Genomic DNA, 12,041 nt, shown 5'->3' with positions numbered 1-12,041 from the left:
TGGAATGTTTCTTCATGCCATGTAATCCGATACTGATTTAAGATACAGACGTTGAAGCTTTCAGTCCTTCCTGCCCTGATGACATGACAAGTTGGTTTTTTTTTTTTTAATTTTTTTTTCAACGTTTTTTATTTATTTTTGGGACAGAGAGAGACAGAGCATGAACGGGGGAGGGGCAGAGAGAGAGGGAGACACAGAATCGGAAACAGGCTCCAGGCTCCGAGCCATCAGCCCAGAGCCCGACGCGGGGCTCGAACTCACAGACCGAGAGATCGTGACCTGGCTGATGTCGGACGCTTAACCGACTGCGCCACCCAGGCGCCCCGACAAGTTGGTTTTAAAAGCCACTCTGTGATATCTGCAGCTGGCAGGGAGGCTGGAGGTGCCAAAGGAGAAGTTATTGCAGTAATGTTGGTGGAAAGAGAGGACTTGGATTTAGCTGACAGCAGGTGAAGGGGAAAGAACTGGCTGGATTTAAAAGGTATTTAGGGGGCAAGATCAACAGCATTTGGTTGCTAACTGGATTTGAGAAGGGAGAGCCAGAAGTTAAGAATATCTGAGAACAATGTGCACAATTCACAGGGTCAGAGAATACTGGAAGAGGGCCAGACTTTAGGAAGAACATGAAAGAGTTTAACACACACTGAATTTGAGTTATCTGTGAGACATGCAAGTGAAGTTACCAAGAGGGCAAGTTGGATACAAGGATATAGGATTCTGAAAGAGGCTAAACTAGAGATAAGAAATTAAGTCTCACCACTCAGCACAATAAATTTTTTTTTAATTTACTTTTGAGACAGAGAGCCATCAGGGAAGGAGCAGAGAGGTAGACACAGAATCCGAAGGAGGCTCCAGGCTCTGAGCTGTCAGCACAGAGCCCGACATGGGGCTCAAACCCACAAACCATGAGATCATGACCTGAGCCAAAGTTGGACGCTTACCTGACTGAGCCACCAAGGCACCCCTCACCAGCAGAATAAAGGTGTACAAGTTAAGGGGACTTCTGAGGAAGACAAGTGCACAGAGGAATCCTAAAGTTGGGCAGAGAAAAAAAATCCCTCAATGGACACTACAAAGAAAATGCCTGAAAAGGAGGAGGAAAATCAGGTGCATCCTCTTCTAGGTGTCATGGAGTGATGAGGCAAACAGTGGAAAGCTGGGGAGAGGTCAGGTCAAGGCTGGAATATGTCTGCATATTCAGATTCAGCAACATGCAGTGAGCACCTTCATGAGGGCTAAGAATGGAAGACCACTGAGGGGGCAGAAAAGTGTGTAGGAGTCAGGAAACAGAGCGGTCAGACACAAACAACTGGACAAGCCTAGGACAGGGACAAGAGGGCAGGCTGCAGCCGAAGGAAAAAAGCCATTTTTCCATTTAAGATGAGAGAGACTGGATTTATGCTTAATTTCTGATAAGATGCAGTAAAAGAGACTGAAGTAGAGAAAAATAATGATCAAGGTGGTAGGTTCCAGAGAAGGAAGGAAGGATAGATGCACACACAGACTGCAATGTTCTTTGGATCTGTGTTCTAACATTATCAATAAATCGAAAACCTAGATTCCAAATATAATTTATTATTTCAAAATACAAAAATGTATTACTTTTTAGTCACTGTGGACATTTAAGGAGTAGGTCACCTCTGTGGTAAGACAGAGACAAGATTTAACTCATGGGTAAACAAGGGGAACTCCACAGTTGGGCCTCTGCAAAGAAAAACAGGAAATGGTGCACTCACTCTTATACGTATTAACTGCTGTCAGTAGCAGAGTCATCGTTTTTCCTGGAAACGTACTCTATTCTTTATAGGGAACTCTATTAAGAGTGTCAACCTTTTGAATAATTGTTGCTATCCTTGAAATACTGTTATTCTGCATAAGGTCAAGGAAGGAGACAAGGAAAAATGTCTCTTCACATTTACTGAATGTTACTGATGCCTCCTTAAAGCAGTTTAATCTTAGACACACATATTGAAATTTTTTTTGAAGATTTTTAACCTCTACACCCAATGTGGGGCTCGATCTCAATGACCTGGGAATCAAAGTCACGTGCTCTACTGACAGAAACAGCCAGGTGCCACATACTGAAATAGTGTGGGATGAACTTGCTTTAAGTTTTCCAGCTGAGGCAAGAGGGTCACAGGTGACACAGGATGGGGCCCCCATCCACAGCTAGTGAAGCTGGGTGCTACATACCTGGGTGAGGCGGTTCTCTTCCCTGTTTCTGTGTACATGTGGTAATTTTCCTCATCAGTTTTTTTAAAGTAAGTTTTTAAAGATTTGTTATTTTAGTGAATTTTCTCCTACCTTTACAACTTAACACAAAAACCTAAGTCTTGTTTACTAGTAAAAACTATGTGACACGAGAATGAATAATAAACAATTCCTTTTCTGATTTCCACCAGAACTTTTGTCCTCCTCTTTTCTGATACTTTACTTTTTTTTTTAAAGTTTATTATTTTTGACAGAGAGAGCGCGCGCGCACGTGCCCGCGCGCGCACATGAGTGGGGGAGGGGCAGAGAGAGGGAGACACAGAATCTGAAGCAGGCTCCAGGCTCGGAGCTGTCAGCCCAGAACCTGACTCAGAACTTGAACCCACGAACCGCGAGATCATGACTTGAGCCGAGGTTGGACACTCAACGGACTGAGCCACCCAGGCGCCCCATGATACTTTACAATTCTAAAATCATACCCTACCTACTTCCTGTCTTCCTCCCCAAAACTACCGGCAGAGATTTTAGGTCCTTGAAAACTACACTGCAGAGCTCCCATGTGACATTGGAGCTGGCTACATTGTCACCTTAGGGTGTGTGTGCTATTCGCATCCATCATTCATACACTCCGATCACATGTTCCTTCTCTGAAAATAAAATTATAGCTGAAAACCAAAAATGGCTTACACAGTAAGGCCCAGGGGCAAGGTGTTTAGTGTACTCAGGGCTTCCACAAAATTTCTCTACACTTTTCTCAGCTGTGCCCTCCTGTCAGCTTCATTGTCAGGCTGGTAGCCAACAGAGCTGCAGCAAGTCTAAAGTCTTCTGTCCGTGTTTACTGACATACAGAAGAATAGCGCTTTATTAAAAACAAGACAAATTCCCCCCTGAGGTTTCCACAAAACTTCCTTTGGCATCTGAATTCTCTGCCCTGTCCTGAACCAACCCCTCTCATCCACAGAATGCCTTCCTTGAGCCAAACTCAAACCCAATCGCTGCAGAGGGACAGCAGTTCCCTATGAGCAGCACAGACCTAATCAGGAATCACCAGGAGCAGGGGGGGGTCTGCCACTCAAACGATGGCTCCTATTCGACAGACGAGGGGGAGAATGGATGCTGTGGTTGTAACGATAATATCCCGTTAGGAAACTGTTAGTGAAATTACTAGTCAGATATTTCAAAAACCTAGAACGTACAAAGTAGAGAAAGGATTACTCTGAGCTGCTTCTTCCAACAGATCCCTCTTCTCTGGTTCCTCACTCATCCACTACCTTACATCTCTGTGTTTTTTTTTGATCTTGTGTAAGCTGGCACCCTTGGTGTCTTTTCTTCCCTCTCACACATCTTTACCTTATCAAGTCTATGCCGATAACTAGTGAGTCTATTTTCTACTTTCTGGGCTTGAGACTATACATTCAACTGCTTACTGATGAGGCCAGAGGACACTCAAGCTTCTGCACTTAATGCACAACTTTCTTTGCATAGCCCATTCCTCCTCTTCAGTCCATGTTTGGTCAACAACATTTCTGCCAGTATTTCCAGCCAGGTTTGAGGGCTGTCCCTCACCACTCCTTCTCCCTCATATGATCACATCCAATTAGCAAACTATCCTGGGGAGTCTGCCGCTTTCCTCCCTCCATCCCCACATTACTGCCACGACCTTATTTCGGGCCCTTGAGCCTCTCACCTATGTCAATGCAGTCAATGCAGGAGTCAGGAGTCCCTCACTTATCTGGTTCCAGTTTTACAGTGTTCTTTCCCCTTCCAATACACCTCACCCTGAATCTAGGTGTACCTTTCCAAAGTACAAAACTGATCGTGTTACTCATTTCAAATCCCTCAAAGGCTTCCCAAATTTTCAGGATAAATAAAAAACTCCACAGGCTATGGAAATCCTATTTCTCTCTCTATCCTCATCTTCAACTACATTCTTCCATGCATTCTAAGCTTTCATCTGCTATTTCAAGTTCCCTAAGTATACTATGCTCTTCCACAACTCTGCATGGAAGAATCTTTCCTCCTGTTCCTTCAGTTCACTAACTCAGGCCTGACTCCTTTACTCCCTGGGGTTACTCCCACTCAGGACTCCCTGACTGCCTTGTATTCACCTACTAAAGCAAAATTTACATCTCGCACCAAATTTAAACTGTCCCCTGGATAGAAGATGTGCTCCTATATAGGCAGGCATATAAAATGTGAATCCACAAGGGCCAGGGCTATATATAACACACAGCAATTTATCAACAAACTTTTTATGAATAAATTTATGAATAGTAGGACATTCATGTTTTCAACACACCTTTTTTAAACACATTTCTACAGCAATATAAATACTCCCCCCCCCATAAATATTGCACTCTCATATTTCTTGAATATTAACCAAGTATAGCTTCTAGAGAAATAGTGATTAATCACTTAAACAGAACTTCCTTCAGGACTACCATCTGGGCAGTTTAGTGTGCAAACACATGCCACTGAGGAACAATTCGTGGCCAAGCCCCACAGGGCAACAGAAGGCATAAGCTAAGAGCACAGGTAGGTACTTCTAGAAATGGGCACACAGTGAATAGAAAATGAAGGTGCCGGGGCACCTGACTGGCTGTCGGAAGAGCATGAGACTTGATGTTGGGGTCCTGAGTTCAAGCCCCATGTTCAATGTAGAGATCACAAAAAAAATAAATAGAACTTAAAAAAATGAAAGTGCCACCTGAGGCAGTGAAAAAAGCTGGTGCCTTCAGGCTATTAGGTAGCAATCACTCACACCAGTGCAGCCTAAGTGAATGAAGAACAGAAAAAGAAAGATATGCTACTGACAGCTTGGTGACCCAGACAAAATAAGAAGTGAACCCCACCTGTGTATTTTATCAAATAAACCTATGATTCCCAGGAAATATCCTGGGGCCCCACACAATATTTTCAATTTGAGGGAAACCCAATGATATTCAACTTAGTAAATAAAGGTAATTCAAAATTGCAACATTATGAAAGAGAATGTCAACTACCTCCATTTTGACTTTAGGCTGTACTTTCCAACTGATTAAGTTCTCCTTTCCAGCTTATCTCTTAAGTCAGGCAAAAGACCCTGTGGGCAAAGTATCCCCTGAAGGGAACAGAAACTACTCCCTTAAGCAATGAGCACTGTCCTGAGCCACAAGACCCCATGTGACTGACTCCAAGACAATGATCAACTTGACCTTCAGTGCCCGCCTGTTTGCATTCAACCATGTTTATCCCACATTATCCTTATATAAACCTGGTATTTTCGGCACTCTGGACAGGCTTTGAGACTTCAGTCTACTCTCACCCTAGTGTCGGACTCACTGAAATAAATTGTCTTGTTTCTCCCTGCCTTTGGATTTGATTTGTGGCAAGTGGCCAAACCTGGTCTGTTCGGGACCCCTGGAACCAGGTGCTCTTGCAGCCCCCTCCACTCCGGGCTACAATTAGACCATGTGCTCTTTCTAATGGCACATCTCTGCAAAGCAGTGCTTTCTGTGGTTGCTGTGAAAAAACCCCAAGCATTGTACGAGAGACATATGGAACTAGAAAAGAGAGTTGGTGGCATTCATTCTGATTCCATGGCTTGACAAGGACAGGCATTGATATCCCGTCAGTAATCATGATTATATTCAAAGGAAATAAAAATTTTTTTCTTTCAATTTGTTATTTTTTTAAAGCAACCAAGATGTTAGGACATACATGTTTACTAAGTTGTCTGCACAAAACCAGTTAATACATCTGTAAAGAATTTCTCTTGGCTGAGAGGTGCCATGAAAAAAGTTACTCAAAGTATTAAGGGGACCAAAAAACAAACTCTGGGAACCTCTGAAATAAGTTTATGTTTTGAAATATTGACAGTATAACTAGGCAACAGGCATTTCTAAAACAGTAATTTTTTTCTATGATACTGATTCCCTGGGGGCATGAGCTGCTTTTGAGAGGCCTATTAACCAACCAATCCATGTAACAGAAAAAACAGAGTAATAAAAGCTATAATATAAAGATGGATTTGAGATTTTTTTTTTGGAGCAAAAGAAAAGTGTGTCTTAACTTAGGCAAAAAATGAGAACAGTAGCTTTTATAGCACTAATATCAACAAATACATGGAACACGCTCACCCCAAACCTATCCTCACTTGGCAACTGCCCATTATTCCTTAAGACCCAGATGGAACTCAACCTTGTGAGCATGGAGAGAAAAAGGCTATTTCAACCTTGTGAGCTCCTTGATCTGAGCATGGAGTGAAAAAGGCTATTTCTATTCTAGCACCTAAAACACCGTATCATAATCGATATACTCAGAGTTTGATTTCCCTAACATACTAAGAGTTACCCTATGACCAGAGCTGTGCCTGACAATAACTAGACAAGAAATAACTGCTAAATGAGAAGAAGGCTTTTGAAATAGTGTCAGCTCATTTCTCTAAAACCTGTCTTATTCAGTATTATGACCAACTATTTCTCAAAGAACTATTTTATGTGAAAGACATTTTTAAAAAGAGGGAAGGAACGCAAATTCTGGTGTTCCTATTTGTGCACAAGTCACTTATCTGATAGCTTTTTTTTTTTTTTTTATCTCTGCTTCACAGTAATGCTGTGTCCTAAAGACCTCAACTGCCATCACTATTTTGGTTTTATACTGGGTAGAACCTCAAAAGTGGTGGTTCTCAAACTTCTCTGTACATCAGAATTCCTGGAGAGTTTGTTAAAACACAGGCTGCATAGCTCTACCTGAAGGATTTCAGATACAGCAGTTTTGGGGAGGGACCAAAAATCTGCATGTCTAGCTGCAGGCCCCAGCTACTCTGATGGCTCAATGGTTTAGAAATACTGGTTCTAAAAACTTACAGGTGAATAGCTTAAAATAAATAATAGGTAATACTTAAGAGTCTTACTACATGCCAGGCACATTTCTAAGCACTTTAAACACAGGCACTCAATTGCTAATACCTTGAATATGTGATGCTTTAATATTGCCTTCAAATCTCAGCATCTCTGGCAATTCTTAGTATCCTGACCTTTCCTCAAGTCCATGCATTATACTCCCATTTGTTCACCTGTTACACTCCCTGAATAAAATTTTAAACTTTATGTGGGTTTCTTTTTCCCCTTTATTTATTTAGAGAGAGACAGAAAGCACAGGAGTGGCAGACAGGGAGGGAAGAAAGGAAGGGAAGGAGGAGGGGGGGAGGAGGGAGGGAAGGAGGGAGGGAGAGAGAGAGAGAATGAGAATTAAAGCTGACTCCACGCTGTCAGTGCAGAGGCTGACAAAGGGCTAAACTCACAAACCATGTTATCTTGACCTGAACTGAAATTAAGAGTCAGACCAGTAACTGACTGATCCATTCAGGCGCCCCCAATTTGTGTTTTTAAGTTACTTGGCAAGCCATTAGGTTGAATGGGTTTTTTTTTTTTCCATTCACAATAACTCTACAACAACCAAGCCACCAATGGTGGTGTTTTGTTTTGTTTTTTTTAATTTTATTTTTTTAGTTAGACTTCACATCCAGCACTGAGCCCAATGCAGGCTTGAACTCACAACCCTGAGGTCAAGAACTGAGCAGAGATCCAGTCGGAGGCTTAAAGTACTGAGCCCCCCAAGCATCCCCATACAATGTTTTTTAAATCACTTTTTATCAGAAGACCCTAGGGGTGTCTGGCTGATTCAATCAATAGAGCATGCGACTCTTAGTCTCAAGGTCATGAGGCTAAGCCCCACTTTAGGTTTAGAGATTACTAAAACAATAAGTAAATAAATAAAAGAAGAGCCTAATCAATGAAGCAATAATGAAACACTTCTTAACCAGCTATACCCTAGGGGCCACCGAAGAGGAGGCAGATACAAACTCCCATCTCCCAGTCTCTCCCTGGAAGCAGCCTATGTGCATACTTTAAGAGCTACTGTCTGAGTATCTGATTTTTAACAAGGCTCCATATCTAGGTGATCCTCCCCTTTAGGACACTGACAGGTCATGGCATATGGTCAAGGATTAGGAACCACTAACAACATCTTACAAGGTTTTAGAGAGAACCAAAAACTTCCACCAGGCTGGAATGATACACTTCAACTCCTACACAAGCCCAGTCCATCATGACTGGAAGAGGTGGTTCTTTGATATAATGGAAAGAAACCAACACCCAGTCAAGGAAAATAAGAGAAGAAAATTCTCCAAACTAAAGAACATGATAAAACTCCAGAAACACATCTTAATGAAATGGGAGTTGATTTCCCTGAAACCACTAAAGATCTCAAAATAATGGTCGTAAAGATGCTCACTAAGGTGAGGAGGACAACATATAAAAGAGAAACAATTTCCACAAAGAGAAAATAAAAGAGTGTACCAATGAGAAATCACAAAACTAAAAAATAAAACAACTGAAAAAAAATTAAACATTTTAACAAAAAAACTAGCTCAAGTGGAAGAGACAATCAACAAACTCATAAGACACTGCATGTTCACGAATCAAAAGGATTAGTATTGTTCACAAGTCCCTATTACCCAAAGCAATCTACAGATTCAATGCAATCCACATCAAAATTCCAATAACATTTTTCTCATAAATAGAACAAACCATTTAACGTTTGTGTGGACCCCCCCCCCAAAAAAAAACACCTGAGCAGCCAGAGCAATCATGATAAAAAAAGAACAATGTTGAAGGCATCACACTTTCTGATTTTGCACTCTATCACACAACTACAGTAATCAAATCAGCATGGAATTGGCATAAAAACAGATACAGAGACCAATGGAACAGAGAGACCCCAAATAATCCCAATCTCATATATGGTCCATTCACTTACAGCAAAAGAGCCAAGAATATAGAACACAGAAAACTGGACAGCTACATGCAAAAGACTGCTATTTTATACCCAAAATTCAACTCAAAATGAACTGAAGACATGAACATAAAACCTGAAACCATAAAACTACTAGAGGAAAACATAGGGGATAAGCTCTTGGCAGGGATTTTTTGCATTTGACACCAAAAGCAAAACAACAAAACCAAAGTAAGTTTGATTACATGAAACCGAAAAACTCCGGCACCACAAAGGACAATATGAACAAGATAAAATGGCAACCTACAGAATAGGACAAATTATTTGCACATCACTTATATGATAAGGGGCTAATATCCAAATACATAAAAAACTCACACAACCAATGTATTTTCTCTTTCTAAAGATCTTTTTTTTTTTAATTTTTTTTTCAAAGTTTATTTATTTTTAGGACAGAGAGAGACAGAGCATGAACGGGGGAGGGGCAGAGAGAGAGGGAGACACAGAATCGGAAACAGGCTCCAGGCTCTGAGCCATCAGCCCAGAGCCTGACGCGGGGCTCGAACTCCCGGACCGCGAGATCGTGACCTGGTTGAAGTCGGACGCTTAACCGACTGCGCCACCCAGGCGCCCCTCTTTCTAAGATCTTAATAACATTTTCTACAAAGGGCACGCGGGTAGCTCAGGTGGTTGAGCCTCTGACTTTGGCTCAGGTCATGATACCACATGAGCCATGATCTCGTGGTTCATGAATTCGAGCCCTACATCAGCCTCTGTGCTGAACGCTCAGAGCCTAGAGCCTGCTTCAGATTCTGTGTCTCTCCACCCCACAAACTCCCCTGCTCACGCACTTGGGGGCATGCGCTCTCTCTCAAAATAAATGAACATTTAAAAAATTTTTTTAAATCTGTTTTAAAAAATATTTTCTTTTCGGGGCACCTGGGTGGCTCAGTCAGTGGTGGTGCAGAGCCTGCCTGGGATTCTCTTTCTCTCTCTCTGCCCCTCCCCTGCTTGTGTGCGCTCTCTGTCTCTCTCAAAATGAAATAAAACTTTAAAATAATAATATTTTATTTTCTCTGACTTTATTGTAAAGATACAGCATATAACACATATAGCAGCAGTTTTTAGGGAGTTTCAATTGTGCAGGGGATCGGCCCCTACCTCTGCACTGTTCAAGGATCAAATGTATATACATACATCAAATCCATTACATTGCATACCTTAAATGAATATAATGTTATATGTCAATAAAATTGTGGGGGAAGAAGAGAAGAGCCTATTTCTACCTCACAGACTAGAAATAGTTAGGTCCATAGTTCTGTCAAATGATCTACCTGTACACATTTTCATTGCTTACCTCTAGGCACTAACCAAGTTTTCTACAACATACTTCAAATGTGAGTCATGGTTTTATTTAAATAATGATTGATAAATCACAAGCTTACCAGGATGATTATTCAGAGGTCATCTATAACCTATGTACAGATATCACTAATGACCTGACCTACCCAATCCACTATTTCCCATCTGTGTCCATAAGCCCCTTTAATGCTGAGTCAAACCACCTTTGAAGGTAGTCTGTAGTCCTTACTATTTAATACATTAAAACTGAAAGAAAATTTCTGCAAAAATCAATAGACATAAAAAAGCTGCGACCCTGGAAAAAGGCATTGTCATTACTGACTTTAAAATATACAAAAATAAATGATTTATCAGAAGAGTTTATTACCTATTAACCAACATGTACCTAGTAAGTGTCAATACATTGTTCAAAATGACACAACACTTATCATTTTAAAGGGAGGAAAGTGAAAACCATATGAATAAACTGTGATAGATAATACAAGTAGCTTCTACCTTTTACATTATCTTTCATAACAGATTTATTTAATATGGCATAAAAGTCAAAAGGGCTTACATAGCTCAGCTTTGCTAAAACCCTGCTGAAAGTATGTAATTAGCATCAGAACTTGAGCCTTCTTTTACTTTTTCACTTTGGTTATTCTATCAAGGGGTTGTAAAATAGCCTCAAAGTTTATTTTAGAATTTGGTAAAGAAATACAAGTTTCTGACAGTATAAACTATCATTTACCAAAAGATAAAGAGTTGTTTTTACAATTCACGTATCCTTAGCTCCTATTTCACTGATTCAGGTTTAACTTCTTTTTTTTTAATACAGTAAGCTTAGGGCATTCCAGACCTAAAATAAATTTTCTATTGTTCTTAAAGGATTTCATGCAGCTTTTTAACATGCTTATCAGAATGACTAACAGATATCTAAACTGACAAAGTGAGATTTATCCTTTTGCAAAAATAGACATAAATCTTATAATGGACACATGCCATTTTTCCTGCATATTTTTTGTTCTGGAAACACCAGTCTCCTTCCTTTCCTTTCAGGAAATCACCTCTTCCCAAACCCAACCTTATGATTTTGAGAGGCTGCCAACCACAACAGTCCACAACCCTGATTATAAGTGTGTGCATACGACACAGATTGCTCCAGAATCCTTCAATGGAAAGAACTAAACCAGGGAGAAACCCTTTCTTCCTCATGGTTGTGAAACTGACATGATGGACCTGGAGCTGAGGGTCACCATGTTTCCTATGAAGGAAAAACAACCACCTCTCGTCAGAAAGCAGCCTAAGTGCCAAGAATCAAGAAAGACAGAGAGGAGTCTTCACTGTGCCCCAGGCCCTGGATACAGATGTTTAAGAAGTCAGATCCAGCTTTCCCAGGACTAGTAATAATATGAGCTAATAAAACCACCTGTGGAAGTCTGATTTCTAAGATCATAACCAAAAACCCCCAATTAATAGGTTAAGGGACAAACTGAAGAGAACCCAGGGGTGAGATACTACAGAGACTGGAAAAAAAAAAATCTATTCTTCAATAACTTAGCCTACTTTACATTTCATATTCCCCCATGAGGGTGAAACTTTTAAAAACAGTAAGGCTTTTCAGTATATGTATCAACTTATACTATATCTTCCACTCTGGGGATGATGAACAATAATCTGCTGGCTTCTAGATCTTGGTGCACAATCACCGG

The 12,041-nt window shown here is 40.8% G+C and overlaps 1 protein-coding gene across 5 annotated transcripts in view; it reads right to left on the bottom strand.

Annotated features, from left to right (window-relative positions):
* The window catches only part of CDC42SE2 (CDC42 small effector 2), a 188,871-nt gene that overhangs the window by 62,796 nt on the left and 114,034 nt on the right, over positions 1-12,041 (bottom strand). The gene's annotated exons all lie outside the window — the stretch shown is intronic.

The sequence above is a fragment of the Lynx rufus genome, unplaced genomic scaffold (genome assembly GCF_022079265.1).
Source record: "Lynx rufus isolate CCGP_SWC_20201006 ecotype Redwood Valley unplaced genomic scaffold, mLynRuf1.p SCAF_1, whole genome shotgun sequence".
NCBI lineage: Eukaryota > Metazoa > Chordata > Mammalia > Carnivora > Felidae > Lynx > Lynx rufus.
Note: the sequence above shows the minus strand (reverse complement) of the source record. Positions and strands in the feature narration are given on the sequence as shown.